Here is a 25,591-nt window from a genome sequence, read left to right as displayed (position 1 = left end):
TGGAGGAAGCCAAAAGTGGAGTAGGTCAAGATTGACCGAACCACTCTAAATCTCGGTTTGCATTTACTTTGAGCATATTATCTTTACTGCAAACCTCCTCTAAAGCTTACTGCTTTCTGCGCATATATGATTGGGTTTTAAGCTTTGCACTTTCCGAATAAGCGTTTAAACGTAAATCTATTTTTTCGTACGAACGTCGTATTTCAGTTTGCGCTATATTCTGGTTTTCATCATAACTGCAAACTGCCTTTATATCCTTACTTAAACTGCATCTCGCCTAATCAAGTGATTTACGAATCAGCTTTTAGACGTAAATCAGCTTCTTCGTACGAACGTCGTATTTCAGTTTGCACTTATATTCTGATTTTCATCATAACTGCAAAATGCCTTCATAGATTGATTTTAACGTCATCTCGCTTGATCTTAAGTTAAAGTAATCTTAGAATCGGCTTTCACACCGAAATCGTTTTTATCGTTCGAACGTAGTTTTTATCGTTGAAAGATTTCCGCTGCACTAATTCACCCCCCCCCCCCCTCTTAGTGCTCTTGATCCTAACACTTCTGGAATGGCACAAATGATAAGACAATACATATGGTAAATTGGGACAACATCTGCAAACCGAAAGATGAAGGGGGGCTGAACCTGAGAAATACTAGAGATTGGAATAAAGCATGTTTGGTAAAGCAATTGTGAGACCTTTTGCAAAACAAATGTTCCTTATGGTCACAATGGGTTTCTGCTAGGTATCTTTCAAAGGAATCGATTTGGGAAATTTCAACAAGAACATACCACTCTACAGCTTGGAAAGGAATTTTATAGGCAAGGAATTGGCTAATCAAACACATTTCTTACGCAATGTTTACTGGAACTAATACTAACATGTGGTACGATCCTTGGGTGAATGGGAAAAGTATATTTCAATTATATGGTGAGAGAATACGAAAAGACCTTAGGGCTCCCAAAGATTAGAAGGTTTCCGAGTTCATTGCTAATGGTACCTGGTGTGTCCCTACTCCTATTTCTCCTGAAATATTATCACTTTGGCCGACTATCACATCTATTCCAATCAGGAACGACCCTTCAGATGTACTTATTTGGCTTCATGACAATGGCAAATTTAGTGCCACATCCGCATGGAATCAAATTAGGCAAAGAAATAACAAGTGGCTCCCAAGCAGTTGGACATGGGATCGACCGGGATCACAGAGACATTCCTTATGTACATAGCAGGCCCTTCTGAATAAACTACCTATAATAGACAATATGAAAAGAAGAGGTATCCATCATGTTAACCGATGCTCCCTTTGCATGCAACAAGAAGAAACTGTTGACCATCTCTATTTTGCTTGTGACTATACTAAATGGATATGTAAGGAGATTCTCCAGCGATTCGAACTCAATAGAATGCCGCAACCAAACTTGCATCAAGAATTAGGTGACCTCATGCAATGTTTTTCAAGAAAAGGGCCTCTTACACAATTGACAAAGGTTATATTCAGATGCACTATTTGGTGGATGTGGAAGGAACGATGTAGCAGAATCTTTGAGTGTCAACACACAAACAATGCTCAGCTCTTGACAGAGATTATTAGAGACTCAAGATCAAGTATGGAGAACGATCTCAAAATGAAGCACCTTACACAAAGAGAAAAATATATTTTTATCAAATTCAATTTTATTATTAGCTAAAGATCTTGGGCATGATGGTAAAAGCTATACCCATAGGAAATCTTGGCATATCTGAAATTTAAATTTTATTTGTTGGCCATAGTTAAGAGTTATAGTCTACAGCAAGTGTAGTCATAACTACCGCATGAGTACTCTACAAGTTACCTAGCTTTGTTTATAACTTGTATAGACAAAGCTATTTGTAGAAACTTTACACAAAATCAATTTACTTTTATTTATCAAAAAAAAAAAGTGATCGTAAAACAAGAAGGAATCATCAAGGCTAAGGAATACATTAAGGAATACTGTAGCGGCGACGACACTATAGCGGCGACCAGATCTAAGGCGACGTATTGTAGTGGCGACGACACTGTAGCGACAACCAGATCTAGGGCGACGGTATTGTAGCGGCGACGACACTGTAGCGACGACCAGATCTAAGGAGACGGTACTATAGTGGCGACGACACTATAGCGACGACCAGATCTAGGGTGACCTAACTCCTACAGCGTCGACTTTCTCCCACGGGCGACGGGCGACGGCACTATAGCAACGATCAGATCTCCCTAGGGTGACGGTACTGTAGCGGTGATCTGATTTCCTGCACCGTCGGTTGTTTCCCAAGGGCGACGGTACTGTAGCGGCTATCAGATCTCCCTAGGGTGATCTGACTCCTACAGCGTTGGCTTTCTCCCATGGGCGACGGGCCTGTAGCAATTATCTGATCTCCCTAGGGCGATGCTACTGTGGTGGTGATCAGATCTCCTACAGCGTCGGCTTCTCCCTAAGGGCGACGATACTGTAGTGGCGACCAGATCTCCCTAGGGCGACGGTACTATAGCGGTGATCTGATATACTGCAGTAGTGGCTTTTCACTATGGCGATGATTCTGTAGCGCCGACCAGAAGAGGGATCAAACATGGCAGCGACGACCCCTAGGGTTGGCGACGGTGGCGGGAGGGTTGATACGATGGCAAGACTCTGTTAGAACCCTTGCAGATTCTAAACTTGGGGTTGATCTCTTTAGGGGATCAGCCTCCTTGGAACTCTATAGGGGTTCCTCCCTCCAAGTTGCTGCTCAAAGACTGCAGAAAAAATTCATCTATTTCTTATGAAAAGAGGTGGAATATATGACTATTTATAAGGCTTCGAAACCCTAACTCCTAATAGGACTCTTACTTAAGACTCCTACTTCTAAACAACTCCTAATAGGACTCCTACTCAAGACTCCTACTTCTAACCAAATCCTAATAGGACTCCTACTCAAGACTCCTATTCCTTTACAACTCCATATTCTGCCCTAAGTACTAACCTCCTAACCCTAGCCGGCCTCTTCACCTCTTTAATAGGGGTCGGCTTTAGTAGGTTTTACATAAATGTCCCTCTCAATTAGGACTCTCCTAGCTAAAGTCCTAACAGAATTTTGGGAATTTGATCTTCAAGTCATCATAGTTCTCCCAAGTGGCATGTTCTGTTAGTAGGTTTGCCCACTGTATTAGCAATTCAGTAGTGGATCATCGTCGTCGAGTCACGATCCGTCGATCAATAGTAGCACTTGGCTGAGTCTGAAGTTCTCCTTGGGTAGTCATATTTGGTGGGTGGCTTTGGGCTGTCTCTAAGCACTTATTTACAACTTCCGTCTGGCCGTCGATTTGTGGGTGATATGCTGTACTTTTTTTCAATTTAGTACCCTGCATATGGAATAACTTTGTCCAAAATATGCTCATGAAGATGCAAGTAGAATTTATCATAAGCATAATGCGTCCCTTATAGTGTAATTCTTTTGAGTCCCAATTGTAATGAGCCATGGGGCTTGGTGCTTCCTCCAATTTTTTTATAATCTTACTAGTATCTGAATCTTCCTGCCATTCCATCTTAATATCCTCAAGGAAGTCGCTAGTCGGAAGTGAAACGACCGAAACTTCAACTTGCTCGGGTAGCTACGAAAGCGCATCTGCAAGAACATTCTCTTTCCCCTTTTTGTAAGTTATTTCATAATCAAATCCAAGAAGTTTTGTTATCCATTTTTACTGCTCAGGGGATGATATCTTTCGCTCCAAAAAGTACTTGAGGCTTTTATGGTCGGTTTTAATTTGAAATCGTCGACCAATCAAGTAGGGTCTCCACCTCGTTGCTGCGCGCACAATGGCGAGCATCTCCTTATCATATGTTGACTTATTTTGACGGGAGAGAGATAATGTCTTGCTAGTGTATACGAGTGGTCGACCATCTTGCATGAGAATGGCTCCAATTCCAACTCCAGATGCGTCGGCCTCAATAATGAAGGATCGGTTAAAATCTGGTAGTGTTAGCACCGGCGTCGTCGTCATGGCTGCCTTAAGTTTGTCGAAGGCAGCGGAGGCTCTGTCCGACAATTGGAAGACATCTTTTTTCAGTAAGGAAGTAAGTGGTGCACTGATCTCGCCATAGTTTTTCATGAACTTACAGTAGTAGCTTGTTAAACCCAAAAAGCCATGTAGCAATTTTATGTTCCTTGGGGTCAGCCAATTTTGCATTGCTCCAATTTTGAGGAATACATTAAGGAATACTATAGCGGCGACGACACTATAGCGGCGACCAGATCTAGGGCGACGGTACTGTAGCGGTGACGACACTGTAGCGGCGACCAGATCTAAGGCGACGGTACTATAGCGGCGATGACACTATAGCAGCGATCAGATCTAGGGCGACCTGACTCCTGCAGCGTCGACTTTCTCCCACGGGCGATGGGCAACGACACTATAGCAATGATCAGATCTCCCTAGGGCGACGGTACTATAGCGGTGATCTGATTTCCTGCACCGTCGGTTGTTTCCCAAGGGCGACTGTACTGTAACGGCTATCAGATTTCCCTAGGGCGATCTGACTCCTGCAGCGTTGGCTTTCTCCCACGGGCGACGGGCCTGTAGCAACGATCTGATCTCCCTAGGGCGATGCTACTGTGGTGGTGATCGGATCTCCTACAGCGTCGGCTTCTCCCTAAGGGCGACGATACTGTAGCGGCGACCAGATCTCCCTAGGGCGACGGTATTGTAGTGGTGATATGATATACTGTAGTAGTGGCTTTTCACTATGGCGACGATTCTGTAGCAGCGACCAGAAGAGGGATCAAACATGGCAACGACGGCCCCTAGGGCTGGCGACGGTGGCGGGAGGGTTGATACGATGGCAAGACTCTGTTAGAACCCTTGTAGATTCTAATCTTGGGGTTGATCTCTTTAGGGGATCGGCCTCCTTGGAACACTATAAGGGTTCCTCCCTCCAAGTTGCTGCTCAAAGGTTGCAGAAAAGATTCATCTATTGCTTCAGAAAAGAGAAGGAATACATGGCTATTTATAGCGCTTCTAAACCCTAACTCCTAATAGGACTCCTACTTAAGATTTTTACTTCTAACCAACTCCTAATAGGACTCCTACTCAAGACTCCTATTCCCTTACAACTTCTAATTCTTCTCTAAGAAAAAACCTCCTACATGAATGTCCCTCTCAATTAGGACTCTCCTAGCTAGAGTCCTAACAGAATGTTCCTCTCAATTAGGACTCTCCTAGCTAGAGTCCTAACATCACTCTTGTCTTACAGAATTCTAAACTTAGAGTGGAGATAATTTCTAAAGAGATTGTAGTAGTGTTTTCTCACTTTTGAATCCTCTATGCTTGTGTGTTTTAACCAGGGATAAGAGGGTATTTATTGGCTTCAAGTTGATTCAAACGACGGTGTCACTTCTTGGGACACTGTTTGGGCCTCTTATTGCGCCCAACACAGTCCTTACATGGGCCCAACTGGCCCCTAATTGGGTTGGCCCAAATCCAAACACAATTACGTGTAACTACTTTTCCTAAGACATATTCTAAGCTAAACAAGTCCCTATGTCTTGGTTTCTTCCGGTGAGCTTCCAGTGATCTTCCGGTAAACTTTCGATGATCCCTTGACAATGATCCGATGGACACCTGGCAAGCTCCTGGACTTCATGACAATCTTCTTGACGAGTTCCGACGAGCTTCTTTGGCAAGCTCCGAGACTTCTCGGCGAGTTCCACCAGAACTTCCGACGAACGTCCGGACTTTCGACGAACTCCCGAACTCCCAATAAAATCATGTCCTTGACTCCGGGACTTCATTTTACTTTATGTCTTGCTATCGTAGTCAATCCTGCACATATAAAATACACTTCGATCTAGACAATTAATACTAAGCATTAATCATGTTGTTTAATTTTGAAGCCATTGGGGCCTATAAATTGTTAGGATCGGAGCGGCACTAAGAGGGGGGGGGGGTGAATTAGTGCAGCGGATTAAAACTTCGATTTTAATCAAATTTTTCGTACGATAAGAACGGAACTTGAAAAGTTTAACTTGAAAGCGTATTCTTAAAGTTGCGCAGCAAGAGTAATAAGGAACTAAAGCAGTAAGAAGATTTGCAGTAATGTAAATGACAATAATGAAATGCAAACCAGAGATTACGCCGATTTAGAGTGGTTCGGTCAAATGACCTACATCCACTTGCGAGGCCCCTCTTCGATGAGGCCCCCACCTTCCACTAGCAAATCTCTTGAAAGGGAAGGGTAAATACCCATCTTACAACTCTTTACAAGCGGTTCACTCTCTTACAAATTTTTAGCAAGAATGAAGGAGGTGAACACTAGCAAAATGAAAACAAGATTAGCTAGGACTTTTCTAATGCCTTTCTCTCAAACACTTGCTGCTCAAAAAGTTGTAACATCAGCTGAGATTTGAGGGGTATTTATAGGCCTCAAGAGGATTCAAATTTTGGGCTCCAAAATTTGAATTCTCTTAGGGTTCCCGGTGCTGGAGGTTCCACCGCCCAGCCAGGCGGTGCCACCGCCCAGCGCTCGGGTGCTGGACGGTGCAACCGCCCAGCCAAGGAGGTGTCACCGCCCAGCTAGGCGGTGCCACCGCCTACAGTGTTTTCAGCCCAACTACAGTGTTTTCAGCCACTAGTTGGGCTTCAATCTTGGCTCTCTAGTTCGCTGGTTTAGCTTAATTTTTAGCCTAAACCAACTCTGACTTTGGGCCCAGTTGGCCCCTAACCAGGATATAGGATTATCTCTTAATCCTAATCCTAATTACAAGTGGACTACATAACCAAAACACATCCTAAGCAAATTTTCAACCGCGAACGTCGAGTCTTGTTCCGGCGAGCTTTCCGACGAACTTCTTCCGACGGACTCCCTGCAAGCTCCCAATCTTTGTGATGACTTTTAACGAGTAGCCGAGCCTTCTCGGTGATCTCCGCGAGCCTCCGACGATTTCTTCGGCGAACTTCCGACACGTTCCCGATTTCTTCTCGGATGGTTCCGGCAGCATCTCCGATGATTCTTCGGTCTCTTAAACGTCCATTGAGCTCGACTCCGGTATCCTTGCTTTATGTCTTTGTCGTTATCGTAGTTAATCCTGCACACACAAGCAAACACTCTACTCCGATCTAGACAATTATTATAACGCAAATTGACATTCTGTTGCCCGGCACGTCATTGGTTGGCGCTTCATCCGATTCTTCGGTGCATCGTCCTCTCTTGCGGCTTGTTGCCCAATCGGCGGTTGACCTCCGCAACCCCGATATCCTTGGCGCAATTTCGCTCTCCTTGGCCCGATGCCCGACGCCCGAAGCCTTCTGCCATCCAATATCCTAACGTGATCTCCTCCGACGCAACGTCAATTCCTCCTGCGTTAATTATCTAATCCTGATCGAGTAGACCTATATCACTCAAAATGTAGTCAAACATTTAAACACAATCAATTAGTTTCATCATCAAAATCCGAGATTCAACATAAATACCCCACCCTTTTCTGCATGAAAGGGCATGAAAAGGATTGGAAGCAATAGATGAATCTTTTCTACAGAGCGGCGAACAGATCTAGGGCGACGGTACTATAGCGGCGATGACACTATAGCGGCGACCAGATCTAGGGCGACGGTACTATAGCGGTGACCAAATCTAGGGCGACGACACTATAGCGGCGACCAGATCTAGGGCGATGGTACTGTAGCGGCGACGACACTATAGCGGCGACCAGATCTAGGGCAACCTAACTCCTGCAGTGTCGGCTTTCTCCCACGGGAGACGGACGACGACACTGTAGCGACGATCAGATCTCCCTAGGGTGACGGTACTGTAGCGGTGATATGATTTCTTGCAGCGTCGGTTGTTTCCCAAGGGCGACGGTACTGTAGTAGCTATCAGATCTCCCTAGGGCGATCTGACTCCTGCAGCGTTGGCTTTCTCCCACGGGCGACGATACTGTAGTAGTGATCTGATCTCCTTAGGAAGATGCTACTGCAGTGGTGATCGGATCTCCTGCAGCGTCGGCTTCTCCCCAAGGGCGACGATACTATAGCAGTGACCATATCTCCCTAGGGCGACGGTACTGTAGCGACGATCTGATATACTATGGCGGTGGCCTTTCCCTATGGCGACGATTCTGTAGCGGCGACCATAAGAGGGATTAAACATGGCAGCAATGACCCCTAGGGCTGGCGAGGATGGCGAGAGGGTTGATATGATGGCAAGACTCCCTACCGTTACCCCTCAAGTTGCTCCTCCACCATATCCTCTCCAGAGAGAAACTCCTTCGACGAAGCAGCATCGAAGTAGGTCGCACTCTAGATCGCGGTAGCCTGCTCTCATTTCCAGTGACCCTCAGCCTTGGACTAGCCTCTTCAAGGCTCCGGTTGGAAGTCCGGATCTAAGCTTGGAATTCTTTACTCCAGAAGTTCAGGCTGATAAGAAGATTGCTGTATACGAGACTACTGATTCTGTAGAGCTTATTGAGACATGGTCTATGGCGATTGTTGGCTATGTCGTAGGTCTCAAAACATCTTATTTCCCACTATCCTCATTTATCAAAACTTGATGGGGAATATCGTCATTTGATTTTCATATGCTGGAGAACGGATTCTTTGTTTGCAAGCTATACTCTAACGAAGATTTGCAACGGGTCCTCGAAGGATTCTGGACTATTCGCGGCCATCCAATGATTCTAAGACGCTGGTCTCCTGATGTCGTTTGGAGTTAGATAGCCTACAGTCTATTCCATTATGGGTATCCTTTCAAGGTCTTCCTCTACATCTTTGGAGTCGACGTTTTATTGCAAAGTTATGCAGCACTCTGGGACAGCCACTCTACATCGACAAAGCAACAGCAGCTCAGACGATATTAGCATTTGCACGAGCATGTGTACTGGTTTCTTCCGACGAAGATCTTCCTAAAGAGGTTTTCTATCGTGATCTTGATGGGAACACTCGAAAGGTACATGTCTCATATTCCTGGAAGCCACAACGATGTTAGCGTTGCTTATCTTTTGGTCATGCAAATGGAGCTTGTCAGCAAACTCCAAAACCGATCACAAAGGTCTATCGACCATGCCAAGCGCCTCAGCAACAAAGCGAGTCTTCTCTATTCTAACAGCTTAGTGGCTCTCTCTCTAGTTCTACTAAAAGAAGAGTTGGTCAGTTTTCCACGAAGGTAAGGCTTGGAAGTTGCATATTACTCATATTCGAATGAATCTAGACATTCATCTTTTAGCAACTTTTGAATCCTTCCCTCATGGATATGACCTAGCTTACAATGTCACAGGTATGCACTATTCACCTTATCTTATTTTCTCTTGGACACACTTATATTCATGATATGTGGAGCCATGTCTAATATAAATAAACTATTATGCAATATTCCTCTCATGATGATCTCATCATCTAACATTATTGAACAACCATTGTTCTCAAAAACTAATTTGTATCCACTAACTGTCAAACATGAAATTGAAATAATATTTTGGATAATAGAAAGAACAAAATAATATGCATCCAATGTAACAATAGCTCCACTAGGCAAATGTAGGGTGACCTCGCTAATAGCTACCGCAACAACTTTTGCTCCATTTACTATCTTAAGGTCCATCTCGTCTCTCGCCAATCTCTTAGGTCTTGCCAGAATTTGTAATGAATTGCAAATATGATAAGCACTACTGGTATCCAATACTCATGTGTTATTATAAGTGTCTAACAAATGTAGACTGATCATGAATGTGCCTAAAGCTTCTCCAAGCTTCTATTTTGCCCTCTCTGCAAGGTACTCTTTGCAGTTCCTCTTTCTGTGCCCATCTTTATTATAGTGGAAGCACTGGCCTTTATCCTTTGTTGGGTCTTTCTTAGCAACCTTTGCTTTACCTGATTTGCCCTTTATTGAATCTCAGATTTTGATGATGAAATGAATTGATGAGTTTGTGATCTAATCTGCATTTTGAGTGATGTAGTGTCACGCCCCTCAAAATATCGACAATATTTAAAATTTTCATCATAACTAACCCAGGATCCAAACACACATTTGAGGTCACTAAGAAAACATTCAGATTAAAATTTCACCTCTATAGACTACAAATTCATAACCCTGTGCAATTCATAAACATACCTCACATCACTCGATAATTCATACAATCTGAACTCAACTCGTCAAAATAATAACCACAACATAAATTCACGAGTGGGGAAGTCTATGCAGTCACCAAACCAACGATTACCATAAGATCATATCATTACATGAATTTAACTTAACATTCCAAAATCCTATACATGAGGGATCCTTTATCTTACACAAAATCCACAGGTTTAGATTCATCATCACATTTCATAAGATGCAGAGTATCTTATACAACAAAAACATATATGCTAACAAAGATCTGCCCAAAATCTTCTAAACTTTCCACTGCCTCAGCCCAATCTTAACATTTAAGCAAGCGATACGCTATCCTGGAAAAATTTATCAACAAACAGGGTGAGCATAAAGAGCTCAGCAAGTGACTAACATATCCATATCAAAATAGTACAATTTCCAAAGAGATACAATTTCAAAATACAAGGCAGAATATACGATTTCGTAGACATAATATCATTAGGAGCAGAAACACAATTGTCCTTTCAATCTTACATATTTGGTTCCTGACAGATGGGGCATAGAGTAATTGGAGCATATCAGTAACAAAGGAAACATATCAGAGCTTATCAATGGCATATAAAATGTTCCGAAGCATATCAACGGCATATGGAACATTTCGAAGCAAAATCATCAGTGAATGAAGCATTTCAGAGCATATTAGAAACTAATATCGTACAGAAGCTCAAACGTCGTCCTTGACGTTGCAATCATATCATTCCCATCAAGAGCATGAACAGAAACAACTCACCAAAACTCTGGATGTCATATCAAACATATAGAAGGTGTAGTGGGATCTCAGTCGGAATGTGATTCATCCATTTCTGAATGATCACCTGACAAAAGTCTCCCACGTCTGGGAGCTCCATCCACCCACGTCTAGGTGAAGTCAGAGGGGGCCGGCAGAGCATCGCAGGCTCTAAGCACATACCCTTTACCATTTCTAGCAAAGGTCCAGAATATCCCACAGAGCGGGACCCCACAGAGCGGGCAATAAGCGCATACCCTTTATCATTTCTGGCAAAGGTCCAGACAATCCCACACACCAGAGTACAAGAGGGCAGTTTTAACAATAAGTAGCATATATCAGAAGCACACGCGGAACAACAAAACGTGCATGTGCCTTTTCGAGACAATACGAAACAAAGAATAAATCTCTCACAAATGTATTCAGATTTGGAATGAAATGAAAACAAGAGTGTACAGGGATTCCAAGCAATCATATTTAGCTCAATTCCAATAAGAAGGTTAGACGAATTCAAATATCCGAAGGAATGGAACAGAATACGCGAAATCGACCAAAGCTCGATTTCGGACAGAATTCCAGTGGCACATCAAACAAATATTTCAGAATATCAATTATGCTCCAATACCCATAAGAAAGTTATGGTCGAACCATATATCAATCTATATTCTGATGGAACAAATTTCATATGAAACAGGGTTCCCAACACGGAGTTACCTTTGATTTGGTAACCCAAGGTCAAAAACACAATCACTGTTTTGCAGAATTTATAGGGTCGGATTCAACAGATAATAGGGTAGGCAATTGAATTCCAAAATTTTCAAACTATATGTCAAAAGAAATATTTTCAAGTCTAGTTTCAAATAAAATTAGTTTGGTATAAATCAGAATTTTCAACAGGGAGTTATAGGCATTTTAGTATCGACAGGTCAGAAATCTTGAACCCTATTTTACAGCGTCTATAGGCTCATTTGAAACAGATGTTTGGGTAAGTATTCGGTGTCCAAAATCTACAAAATCAGTGTCAAAAGGAAGATATAAGAGTCTAATTTCAAACAAAATAGTTCCTGCCTGAATTCACATTTTGTACTAAAAATTATAGCTGAAACAGTGTATAGGGGTCAGTTTACCGAAAATTTTCAGAATCCATGGTTCTATGTCCAAAGAGAGACATATCAGTTTCTAGATAGAAATCCTTCAGTTTATTTTGAAATAACATAAAAACAGAGACTAATTTTTTGTAGGATGGGGTTAGAAACACTTGCCTTTGAGAATTTTGACCCGAAGTGAAAAGATTAAAGCAAGAACCCTAAAAGCCCCAATTTTTTCTTCTTCTTCTTCTTCTTCTTTCTTTCTTTCTTTCCCTGATCACCCACGAGCTGCCTTCTCTGCTTCCTTAAGAACGAAGGCAGAGAGGCTTAAACGGTGGAATTTGTCATTTTGTGCGTTTTGTAGTTTAGTCCTTGTTTTTTCATATTCACGATTAGGTCCCTAGGGTTTACATATAGGTCCTCAGATTCTTTTTTTTTTTTTTTTTTTGAACAGATCTCCCAAATCTTAAAAATAAGTTACCTCTGATTCATACTCTATTTCTTTGTCAATTTAAAATAGATGCTTACATTATCACCAGAAATTTATACGAAAATTCGGAAATGAGGGGTGTTACATGTAGGACTAGCATTGATCATGGAGAAACAATTTGATTAAAGCAGGAACAATCAATGTTGGGCCGAAGTGGAACATGTCAAAAGATTAAACATCGAGCCGAAGGATTGGTTGATGTGTCGGTAGAAGGCTTCGTGCTATGAGTTCAGGCATCGAGCCAAGAAGATCGGACATTGAGCCAAGGAGATCGGATGTTGTAGGAAGATAACATACCGATTGGGCAATATAGCAAATGAGAGGACAATGTGCTGAAGGGTCGGACGAAGCGCCGAATGAACTAATGACATGTCAGGTAACATATGATTAATGCTTTGTAATAATTATCTAAATCGAAGTAATTTTAGTTCTAATTAGGTTGGTTTAGAATATAATTAGGCCAACTCAATTAGGGGATAACTGGGCCCGAATTAGGGTTGCTTTGGGCTAAGTGGAAGGCACATTCAATGACCCAAAAGTTGGGTCAAGCGGTGGCATAGCTAGTCCAAGCGATGGAATTGCCAACGGCTTAGTCTCCAAGACACAGTCTTCGAGACTGTGTTAGGCGGTGGTACCACCAGATTGGGTGGTGGTACTGCCTAGTGTCAAGTAGTGGTATCGCTAGACTGAGTAGTGGTACCGTCTATTGTTAGAGAGTATTAGCGGTGGTACCGTTAGTACCCCAAAAACCTAGGGATTTGAATTTTGGCTACAAGTTTTGAAGCTATTTGGAGTTTATAAATACCCCACAAATTCCTGCTTGGAAGACATATGAAAATAGAGCAAAAATTCTATGATTCCAAGGTTGAAAACTCTTTTAAGTATAAAGTCACTCTTCTAAGTACTTAGTGATAGTCCTAAGGGAGGCGTGTGAGGGAACACTTATAAAAGAAGGGTGTAAAAGTTCTCTCTTGAACCTGTAAAAAGGACAAACAGTGTATGGGTAGTTGATTTTTGCCTATTAGTAGTGGAAGCCAATGGCCTTGAGTGAAGAGGGATCGAGAGTGGATATAGGCCACGATGACCAAACCACTATAAACTTGGTATGTAATTTCTATTCTGCTTTCCATTATCATTGCTATTACTTTTTTAGTTAATTACTTAGTTAAAACTAATATTTTTATCACAAGAACTAATTCACTCTCTCCTCTTAGTGTCAACATAATCCTAATAGTTAGTATCAGAGCTATGTTTTTCTCTGTTTGATTTAACACCCAAGAGAAATAAGTTTTTTTCGACTTTTAAGAGAGTCACTCTATCATTCGTCATCCTATGTTCAATGGGACGGACTACACATATTGGAAAACTCAAATGAGAGTTTCCTTGCTTTCTATGAATTTTGATTTATAGAACATTGTTTAGAGCGATTTTGAAAAGTCTTCCAAACTAATGAACAAATGGAATGATTTGGAGAAGAAGACATTTTCTTTAAATACTAAACTGATGAAGGCTTTGTTTTGTATTCTAAATACAAATAAATTTAATCGGGTTTCTATTTGTGAAACTATGCATGACATTTGACACACTCTTGAAATCACATACGAAGGTACTAGTAGAGTTAAAGATTCTAAAATTAATCTTTTGATGTATAGTTTTGAATTATTTTGAATGAAACCAAGTGAAACTATTGGAGACATGTACACCCATTTTATGGATGTCGTCAATGGTTTGAAAGCACTTAGTAAATTTTTTTTTAATTTTGAACTTGTTAACAAAATACTAAGATCCCTTCCAAAAAGTTGGGATCCGAAAGTGACAACAATATAAGAGACAAAGGACTTGAATAATTTCCTTCTTGAAGAACTTATTGGGTCTTTAATGACCTATGAAATGACTTGTATTTGTAACATCCCCCATTTTTAAAAATTTAGTAAAATATTTGTTTGTAAAAATAAGGATTATTTAATAATTATTTTATATTAAATGATATTATATTAAAAGTTTATGGCTAGGGACCTAAGAGTAAATATTAGAAGTTTGATATAATTTATGAAAGATTCAGATTTAAGTTAAAAAATAAATAGTGGACATGTGTCACTAGCTAACATAATGGTGTCACTTATGTTTACTCTAAAGATGACACCTAGTCCCTTTCATGCATGCATGACACCTTGCAACTTTTGCATTAGCCAAAACCCAGAAAAAAAAAAAGAATTAGATGAAAGGTTAAAGAAAACAAACCTGAAGAGTTGTAGCCAACGTGAGTTTGAGAAGAGAAGGGAAGAAGAAGAAGAAGAGCTTGAGGTTTTTCATCAATTTTCCCACATTTGGGATTCAAATAATTTTAAGGCAAGTATTCTAACCCCATCCCACAATAACCTTAATCTCTATTTCCATTTTTATTCTGCAAAATTTGAGAGATTTCAACTGAGAACCAGACCTTCTTTCATTTTGATACAAAGCCATGAATCTATAATTTTTCGGTAATCTGACCTCTATGCAATGTTTCGGTCATAACATTTTGTAATAAACTCTGATTTAGACAAAGCATATTCCATTTGAAAGTAGATAAAATAATCTTTATTTTGATACTAAGATCGAATGATTTGGAGTTTAAATGCATACTAAGACTTCTATTTAAATTAACTCTATAGATTCTGCAAAACAGGGACTGAAATTTCTGACCTCTTGTTGCTTAACTACTTATAACTTTCTGCTATGAACTCATATTCATATAAAGTATGATTTATTCGAAGCTAGACTCAAAATAATTTCTGCATATACCTGATTTGAAATTTTTGGAGTATAATTGCTAACTGAAACATCTACTTTCATCGACCCTATGGATTCAGTAAAATAGAGCTAATATTTTCAGACCTTTTGCTACAAAATTATCTGTAACTCCCTGTTGTAAATTCCAATTATTGTAAAACTTGATTTGCCTAAAACTAGATTGACAAAGCTTTCTAATGACATCTATTTTGTATAAATTAGAGTATAATTGGTTATCCAAATAGTTCATACAATGTTCCTATCAAATTCTGCCAGAATCAAGCTTTGGTCGATTTCGGCTTTTCTTGTTTCTTCTCTTTGGAAATCGATTTCGACAAAAACTATTACTTCATTTAAGCTTGACATTATTACCTTAAATTCCTGTATACTTTTATCCTTTATTTATTTGTACATCTACAGCTATCATCTAAAGTTCATGTTTGCATCGTAATGATTCGGCACATGCATCCCATTGTTCCGCATTTGCTTTTGATATGTGCCTCTTTCAGTTTCATTTCTTTGGATATTGAATTCATCTAACTTTCTTATTTCAATTGAGCTATTTGTGATTTCTTGAAATCCTTGTGTGCTCTTGCTTTTTTTTCCTTTCAAATCTGAATATATTTGTGAAAGATTATGTTTGTATCGTATTGACTCGAAAGGCATATGTGCATTTCTTTGTTCTGCATGTGCTTCCGATATATGTTAATTTCATTATTCATACTGTCCCTTTGTACTCTGGTGTTTGTGGGATAAATGTGAACCTTTGCCAGAAATGGTAAAGGGAGTTATGCTTAAAGCCCGCGATGCTCTACCGGCCCCCTATGACTTCACTCAGACGTGGGTGGATGGAGCTCCCAAACATGGGAGACTTATGTTTGGTGGTCATTTAGAAATGGATGGACCATATTATGTTATGATCCCACTTTAGCTTCTATGTGTTTGATATGATATCCAAAGCTTTGGCTATGTTTCTATGCATGCTTTGGATAAGAATGAAATGATTGCATCGTCATGTGACATTTGAGCTTCTATTCATGTTTTATTCTTTAATATTTTTCCAAAATGTTATAAGTCTTTGTTATACCTTGAAATTACCATATGCCATGGATATGCTCCTTATGTCAATGATATGCTCCAATTACCCTTCCTCGATTATATGAACAAAACATGCTTCGAACGAAATGACATCATAATTCTGCATTCAAACAATACATGCTTCTGTTTCATCTTGTATCTCTGCTTTGTATTTTTGATATCTTATTTGTTTGAAAAAAAAACTGTGCTCTTTGCTATGAATATGTTAGTCGTTTGCTAAGCTTTATATGCTCACCCCGTTGATATATAAATTTTTCAGGATAGCTTATCTCTCGCTAAAATATGTAGTTTGGGTTGAGACAATAGGAAGCTAGAAGATTTTGGGGCAAATCTTTCGTACTTGATATGTTGATGTTGTATAAGTTCGTTTTGTGTGTATCAACGACAAATCTAGATTGATGTATCCTATAAATATTTGAAAAGTACCTCTCATGTTAGGATTTTGGGAATGTTAAGTTAAAATTATATAATGAATGATATAAACATGTGGTACATGTTGGTTTTGTAATTGTATAGATTCTCACAACTATGGATTTATGATGTGGTTATGGTTTAGTTAAGTTACCTTTGGATTTTAAGAATCATCTAGTGACATGATGTATGATTATAAACTGTGCAGATTTTGTGAATTATGGATTGTAGAGGTGAATGACTTGATTGTTTTTCTTAGTGACCTCAAATGTGTCATTGGATCCTGTTTATTTAATTATAAAATTATCAATTTTGAGTTAGGTTCACACCTCTTGAATGAAAATTAAATTCGGCGGGGGGGGGGGGGGGGCGTGATAGTATTGAACTTGATGAACTTAGGAATAATCTTCCAAAGAACAAGAAGGATTTGACACTTATAACAAATGAAGACCATTCGAGCGAAAGCTTAAGTGACGATGGCTTTGAACTCTTAACAATAAAGCTTAAAATATTATTAAAACAAGAATCAAAAAATAAAAACAAACTTAAAAGGAAGAAGCTGCGAAAGAAGAAGAAAACACTCAAGGTGTGTAACATCCCCCATTTTTGAAAATTTAGTAAAATATTTGTTTGTAAAAATAAGGATTATTTAATAATTATTTTATATTAAATAATATTATATTAAAGTTTATGGCTAAGGACCTAAGAGTAAATATTAAAATTTTGATATGATTTATAGAATATTCAGAATTGAGTAAATAAAAATAAAATAAAATAAAAATTAGTGGACATGTGTCACTAGCTAGCTTAATGATGCCACCTAAGTTTGCCCTAAGGATGACACCTAGCACTTTTCATGCATGCTTGCCACCTTGAAACTTTGCAACTCTTGTGTTAACCAAAAGTAATTAAATAAGAGATTAAAGGAGAAACTAAATGTAACCTTCAGATGCTGCATCCAACGTGAGTTTAAGAAGAGAAGAGAAGGGAAGAAGAAGAAGAGGAATTGAAGAAGAAGATTTGATTGAGGTTTTGCATCAACTCCCCCCATTTGGGAATCAAATTTGTTTAAGGCAAGTGTTCTAATCTCTTCCTACAGAATTCCTAATCTTTGTTTTCCTTTTAATTCTTCATAATGCAAAATATTTCAGCTTAGTACCAAACCGTTCTTTCCTTTTGATACAAATCCATGAATCTGAAATTTTTCGGTAATCTGACCTCTATTCAATGTTTCGGTCATAACATTTTGTAATAAACTCCGATTTAGACAAACCCTATTCCATTTGAAAGTAGACTCAAATATCTTTATTTTGACACTAAGATTGAATGATTCGGAGTTTAAATGCCTACTAAGACTTCTGTTTCAATTAACCCTATAGATTCTGCAAAATAGGGACTGAAATTTCTGACCTTCTGTTACTAAATTGCTCATAACTCTCTAGAAAAAATTCTGAACTAAGTAAAACTTAGTTCTTTGGAAACTAGATTCGTGTATCTTTCTTTTGACACCTAGTTGGAAATTTTGAAGTATGTTTGCCTTCTGAAACTTCTGTTTAAATCGATTCTATCAAGTCTGCAAAACAGGGATGATCATTTCTGACCTTCCTTTACTCTATTTGTTATAACTTCCTGTTGAGAACTCAAAAAATTATAAATCTGAGTTCATCGGAAAATAGATTGATACAGCTTTCCAATAACAACTATTTTTAGTGATTTGGAGCATATTTGGTCACTCAAACAATTCAGAAACTATACCATTCAAATCCTGTCATAATTGAAAACTTTGTTGGGATTTGCCTATTCAATTTTCATCCTATTGGAAAATTGATTTATGCTAAATTCTTCTTCAATTGAGCTTTATATTAGTCCTTTGAAGTTCTTGTATTGTTCATCCTGAAATTATTGAATATCTGAAATTTATTATGTAATGCTTTGTTTGCATTTCCTTGTTTGATAAAGGCACATGCATATCTTCGTTGTTCCGCTTGTGCTTCTGATATGTGTCAATGTTATTGTTCATACTACCCTTTTGTACTCTGGTGTCTTGTGGGATATTGTGAACCTTTGCCAGAAATGGTAAAGGGAGTTATGCTTAGAGCCCGCGATTGCTCTGCCGGCCCCATTGACTTCACTCAGACGTGGGTGGATGGAGCTCCCAGACGTGGGAGACTTATGTTTGGTGGTCATCCAGAAATGGATGAATCACATTATGTATTGGTCCCACAGCGCCATCTATGTTTATTGATATGATATCCAAAGCTTTGTTTACGAGTTCATATTATGCTTTGGATAAAAATGGAATGCATGCTACATCAAAAATGACATACAAGCTTGTGTTTATTACTCGGTTCACTTGTTATACCCTGAAGTGTTTCGTATGTCATTGTTATGCTCTCAAACACTCTTATGCCTTTGATATGTACCTAAATGCTTCATGTGCCATTTGATACATGCCTAAATGCTTCTTTTGCCAATGAAATGCTCCAATTTCCTTTCTCCTATTGTTATGTCTAATGCCTGTTTTTGAACGAGGTAAACCTTTGTGATTTTATATCAAATGAGATGATTTCAAATGAACACTTGTATTTCTACTTTTGTTATCTTGATACTAAGCCTGCTTGAACTTCTCCTATCGCCATGGATATGTTAGACACTTGCTGAGCTCTTTATGCTCACCCCGTTGCTATATAAATTTTTCAGGGTAGCTTGTCACCCACTGAAAAGCTAGAATTGAGTTAAAGCAGTGAAAGGCTAGAAGATTTTTGAGCTAATTTTGTTGGATGATGGTTTTTGTTGTATAGTAAACTTTACTTCTGATGTAATGTTAAGGATCTGTTGATACTTATGTGTTGTAAAAGTTTAAAGGACCGCTCATGTGTATGGAATGATAAGTTTAAGTTGTATAAGGATAAGAACTCATGGTAAATAATTATCTTTTTTGTGATTGTATATATTTCTATGATTATGGATTTGTGTTGTGGTTGATGTTTAGTTGAGTTGCCTTTAGTTTTCTCGAATCTTTGAGTGAAGTGGATAATGATTTATGTAACGTATAAGTTTATGAATTGTGAATATTGATTTTGAATGATTCTTAGTATCCTCAAATTGTTAGATTGGATCCTGGATTGAATTGATGATGAATTATAATATAATTGAATTTAGATAGGGTCACACCTCCTGAATGTGATAATTCGGGGGGGGCGTGACAAGGTGACCTGGGACGAAACGAGTGCATCCGAAGATGATGAGCGAAACAACAAAGACAAAGTGACAAACTACACCTTAGTGGCTTTTGACAACGAAGTAAGTGACTCAACCGAAACCCCTTTACTTTACTATGAAATTACTTGATGCTTTTCATGAGTTATTTTTAAATTAGTTAGTAAGAAATAAAAAAATATAAAAAAATCATGCTTCTCTTTCTAATGATTTAGAAAAAAAAATTTTAAAAATTATCAATGATCATGACTATTGCATGTTAATTTATTGCACTAAGTATGAAAAGTTAGATTCACTTAAGAAGGAAAATGTATTATTACTACAACAAATAATAACAAAAGAAAGACCATTGGAATTAAAATGATTATTAATAAATTGAATCTTTTGTTTGAAGATGTTTTAATATGTCATACTATTGATCATGATGATTTTTCATGATGATACTTGGTTTTCGAGTTTAAACAATAATGTATTGTTTTGGCTTAGAAAACAAAGGTAGGCTTGTATGAAATCAATCACATAGAGGAATGCATAATTTTTCTTGAAAATGACTCTATCCCTAAAAACATATTTATTTTTTCAACAAGAAATTGATAAATCTATTTATGAAACTCTCAAAAGTGATTTTGATGATTGTCGATTTAAATTTGAATGATTTATTATCCAAATCATGATCTTGATATCTTGATAATTATAACTTGAGATTTTTATATAAATCAAGATCGTTCACTATAATTCTTTCATTTTATTAAAGAGAATTATCTGAATGAATCATGATTTCCCTTTTGATTTCTCGAAATTATAAATTAGATTTTTTTTTAATGAATTATATCTTTTGGTATTCACGAATTGACCCTTCTTGATCCTTTATATTAATAACTTTCATGTCATGATTTTCATATGACTCCTTTGTACTTATGACTAGAATATTAATGTAAAAGAAAGCAAAAAGTGATAGCTTGAATGTTAAAATTAGGCATGTTAAATTCGTAATTTCTTAAAATTTAATACTTAATATCTTTTATGAATCAAGATCCTTGTTCTTCTATGTTTCCCTTTGTTAAAGAGAATAGTTATCAATCATGATTTTTTTCTTGATTTCTCAAAATTTATGACTTAAAATTTCCTTTGAAGATTGCCTAGTATTTGATCTCCTACGATTTCTTTTTGCTATTTACAAAAGAAGAGATTTATCAAAATGAATCATGACTTGATCCTTCATGATCTTTGATATTGATATCTTTCAATATTTTTGCCGTTGGTTGTATACCTTATGTCATATTTAAAAATTGATGTAAATGAAAAATATTTAAAATATTGTATTAGTTCCTTCCTTTGGATAATGACAAAGGGGGAGAAAGATTGCTAATTTGTACATTACAAAAGGAAGAAAAATTGCTAGCTTGCAATCTCAAGCAAAAGTGTTATCTTGCCCATCTCAAGAAGCAAAACTTGCAAACATGCACATTGCTAAAGGAAGCAAGAATTACTAGTTTGCATATTTCAAAGAAGTAGAAACTTGCTATTTTGTACATCTCAAGAGAAAAATACTAGCTTACTCATATCGGAAGAAGCAAAATTTACTAGCCTTCATACTTCAAAGAGATGTAACACTTGCCAACTTGTTAGCATGTATGTTTTAAAGTGATGTAAAACTTGCTAAAATTGCTAGCTTGCTCATCTTAAAAGAGAAGCAAAGTTTGCTAGCTTGCATATTTCAAGCAGATGAAAAAATATGCTATCTTGCACATCCCAAAAAATATAAAAATTTTGCTAACTTTTATACCTAAAAACTTGCTAACTTGCATGATGATATATGCAATGATGTTTTAAAAACTTGAAATTATGTTTATAATGGAATGATTTGAAATTATATCTCAAAAACTTGCTAGTTGCACTTCTCCTTTTTGTTGATGACAAAGGGGAAGAAGGTATGATGATGATCATATTGTTGAATCTCGTATTTTGATGATGAAACGAATTGATAAGTGTTTATGATTTAATTTACATTTTAAGTGACGCAGGATGCTTCGATCAAGGAGAGACATTTAAAGCTGGAGGAATCATGTTGGGTTGGAGAAACATGTTCCACTTACGAAGCCTTCTTCGATGAGGCTCCCAACTTCCACTAGCAAATCACTTTGAAGGGGAAGGACAAATACCCCTCTTACAACCTTTTACAAGTGGTTCACTCTCTTACAAATTTTCAAAGAGAAAGAAGGAGGTGAACACTCAAGCAATTGAAAACAAAAACTTGCTAAAGACTTTGCTAAGACTTTTATCTCAATCTCTTGCTTCTCAAAGGTTGTGTTCTCTACTGAGAATTGAGGGGTATTTATAGGCCCTTTATAGGCCCCAAGAGGATTCAAATTTGGGCTCCAAATTTTGAATTCTCTTAGGTTCCCGAGGCTGGTGGTGCCACCGCCTGTCGGTGGCGGTGCCACTGCCTGTCAGTGTCGGACACTGATAGTGTACTGGCGGTGGCACCGCCCAGTCCGACGGTGCCACCGCCGGACCTCTCGGGTGCTGGGCGGTGCCACCGCTTGGTTCTCGGGTTCTAGCCCGGTGCCATCGCCTAATCTAGCGGTGCCACCGCCTACACTATTTCAGCTCACTGGTTGGGCTCCAAACTTGGCCCAAACCAGTCTGAACTCGGGCCCAATTGGCCCCTACTTAGGTTATAGGATTAACACCTAATCCTAACCCTAATTAACATGCTAAATACGAATTTAAAGACATTTCCTAAGCTATTACAAAGTCCACAAGTTAAGACTTCTTCCGGTGAGCTTCCGGCGAACTTCTAGCGGTCTTCCGATAAACTCTCGGAAACCATTCTGCGGACTCCCGGCAAGCTCCTAGACTTCACGATTTGATCTTGGCGAGTTCCAACGAGCTTCTTCGGCAAGCTCCGATCTTTCTCGGTGAGCTCCGTGAACTTCCAACGAACCTTCCGGCGAGCTTCCGAAAAACCCTTCGGCAAGCTCCCTACTCATTCTCGGCTAGTTTCGGCAGCATTACTAACGAACCTTCGGACTTCCGTCGAACTCTCGAACTCGCAACAAATCCTTCGCACTTGACTCCGACACTTTGTTTCACTTTATGTCTTCATCGTTATCGTAGTTAATCCTGCACACACAAGCCAAAACTCTACTCCGATCTAGACAATTATTACAACGCTAATTGACATTCTATTGCCCGGCACGTCATTGGTTGGCGCTTCGTCCGATTCTTCAGCACATCGTCCTCTCTTGCGGCTTATTGCCCAATCGGTGGTTGACCTCCGCAACCCCGATATCCTTGGCGCAATTCTGCTCTTGGCCCGATGCCCGACGTTCGAAGCCTTCTGCCATCTAATATCTTAACATGATCTCCTCCGGCGCAACATCAATTCCTCCTACGTTAACTGTCTAATCCTGATCGAGTAGACCTGCATCACTCAAAATGCAGTTAAACATCTAAACACAATCAATTAGTTTCACCATCAAAATCCGAGATTCAATAATCTCCCCCTTTTTTATGATGACAACTAATTGATGAATAACGGAGTTAACCTTAACTCCCCGGAGTTTAACCAAACTCCCCCTATCAATATGCCATTGATAGAACACTTGGATTATCCCAAATCCATGTAACATTAATCACATGTTATGAAAAATATTTAAACCATCATGCAAATATATATAAAATATTCAATTCAATGCATGAAGTCATCAATATACTTCTCCCCCTATGTCATCAACAAAAAGGAGAAGTAGCTCTAGCTATTTTAAAATATTCAAGTTTTTATAACATGAAGCTAGATTTTCATCACAACATATAAGCACAAAAGCATACCAAGATTCTTAAGTTCAATCATGGCAATTCAACACTTGAATTTTTGTGCAAGATTGCACTTTGCTTTTCTTTGCAAGTAACAATATTTATGATGTTTGATATAGCAAATTTCTTCATTACAATTATCGAGCTAGCAAATTCTTCATTCAAATGTGCAAGCTAGCAATAACTTTCTCCCCCTTTGTCAATGTCAAAAAGAATGAGAGGAACCAATGATTTAGACTTTTACATCAACTTTGCATCAATCAATATTTCAATCATCACATGATGCATACAAGACAATAATGCAAAGAAATCATTTCATGAAGGATATCAATGTGAAAATTCACCAAGGATCACATGATACAATCGCAAATCATATCATTATGCGATATATCATGAGATTGATAATTTATCATATCAATGAAAGATATCAATTGTTAAACATGATATGATAATAGTCTCAAAAATTTCAATTTGCGATACATGTGATACATTACAATACACTAAAAAATTTAATGCGATGCTTTTAAGGATATCAACCTATTTTTGATACAAAGCATGGTAAGAGCAATTATATTGCAAGTTTTCTAAGTTTTGTATTTTTTGCATCTTTCGAGATAGCAATTCTTTGCTTCTCTTTAGATTGTAGGATTTGCAATTCATTGGTAGTGTTCATGATAGCAAGTTCTTTCAATGAAATGATCGAGCTAGCAAATTTTCCTTCCTTTGAAATATGCATGCTAGTAAACTAACTCCCCTTTTATCATTATCAAAAAGAAGGGAGAAATCAATGGCTAAAGAATTTTAATCATTATACAAGCCATATTACAAAATCATGTCATGATATCAAGAAAATTCAAGAAGGACATGATTCATTCAACAAATTTTTTTAATAGAGCAAAAGAATTATACAACCAATGATCATGATTAAAATATATCAATATCATAGATCAAGTCATGATTCATGATTCATCATAAAGCAAATTAATTTTCAATCATCACATAAGGCATTTAAAGAATTTTTGAAACATAGGAGAATGATTAATTTAAGCGTACAATGTTTCAATCAAATTCAAGTCATGAATACCAATACTTTCATATTGTGAGTATCAATTCATGAATACCAAAAGATATTATTTGTGATTCCAATTTTGCAAGATCAAGATTATGATTTAGATAAAACTCATTCAAATCAAATCGTTAACTTGAAACTCATAATCAAGTCATCAAAATCAATTTCGAGATTCACAAAATATCATGAAAAGGTAAATTTTGAAAAATAAATCATCAAGCATATTATTTCAATCATCACTATAACTCATCATGCACAAAATGTAAAATCATCTAATATGATACAAACATTTATTTTTAAAATATTTATCACTATTTTCATGTATGATAATAAAGTATTCATGATACACATTATATGAATATATCATCACAATAAAAAGCAATTGCATGCATAATTTCAAATCATAAATGTTTCAAATCATGATGGTATTAACTTGTCAAATTTCATCCTACCATTCATAATCAAAACTTTTCATTTGTATGCATCAAAATAATATCAAGAGTATTTCATGCATAATTTTATATCACCACATAGGGAATATCAAGAAGAAAGTAATTGGGTGATGCGATAAACATTTCATGAATATAAGGAATTGCATAAAAATCATATCATAAAAGATTAGAACATGTGAATACCTAAAGACATGATTTCTTTTTGAAAAACTCTACTCATAATTAATCAAAAGAAAATCTTAGAAGATCGATTAATGAAAAAATCTTGATTCATAATAAATCTTAATTTGTAAATATCACGGAATCAA

The sequence above is a fragment of the Musa acuminata genome, chromosome BXJ2-1, assembly GCF_036884655.1.
Source record: "Musa acuminata AAA Group cultivar baxijiao chromosome BXJ2-1, Cavendish_Baxijiao_AAA, whole genome shotgun sequence".
Lineage (NCBI taxonomy): Eukaryota > Viridiplantae > Streptophyta > Magnoliopsida > Zingiberales > Musaceae > Musa > Musa acuminata.
This window is presented reverse-complemented; position numbering follows the sequence as displayed.